This window comes from Pteropus vampyrus, unplaced genomic scaffold (assembly GCF_000151845.1).
Source record: "Pteropus vampyrus isolate Shadow unplaced genomic scaffold, Pvam_2.0 Scaffold537, whole genome shotgun sequence".
Lineage (NCBI taxonomy): Eukaryota > Metazoa > Chordata > Mammalia > Chiroptera > Pteropodidae > Pteropus > Pteropus vampyrus.
The window spans coordinates 45575-46031 of NW_011889318.1; the positions used below are offsets into that span (position 1 = coordinate 45575).

General features: G+C 27.6%; 1 protein-coding gene across 1 annotated transcript in view; it reads right to left on the bottom strand.

Moving 5' to 3' along the window:
- The window catches only part of LOC105307982 (NKG2-A/NKG2-B type II integral membrane protein-like), a 43740-nt gene that overhangs the window by 40013 nt on the left and 3270 nt on the right, over positions 1–457 (bottom strand). The gene's annotated exons all lie outside the window — the stretch shown is intronic.

Below are 457 nucleotides of genomic sequence, written 5' to 3' on the forward strand. Positions count from 1 at the left end.
CTATTTTGTGACCTAATTTGTAATTATATGGTCCCATTCTCTTTGTAATCAATCTGCTCAATCGTGATAGGTTTAGTTTTCTTGATATACTAAGTAGCTAAGTTTATTTTAAAAAAACATTCATAGAAGCACAGTTTTCTATGCATAGCGAGAACAAGAAATTATCAATTGTGCATTAGTGGTATAAAAATATAATACAAAATTATAAAGTCAAACAATGGAATATTATAGACTTTAAAACAAATAACTACAAATATACACAAAACTACAAATAAATTCTACAATTAGATAATATTGACTGAAATAAATCTTTAATGAAACATGTGAAACGTATTCTATCTTACCATTTCTTCCTCATTATCTATATAAAGCAGAGTAGAGTTCTTAGAAGCACAGGCCGTCACACTCTCATTCCATGTTTTACTTTCTGAACTAATGTAATAGCAATTGTTGGAAT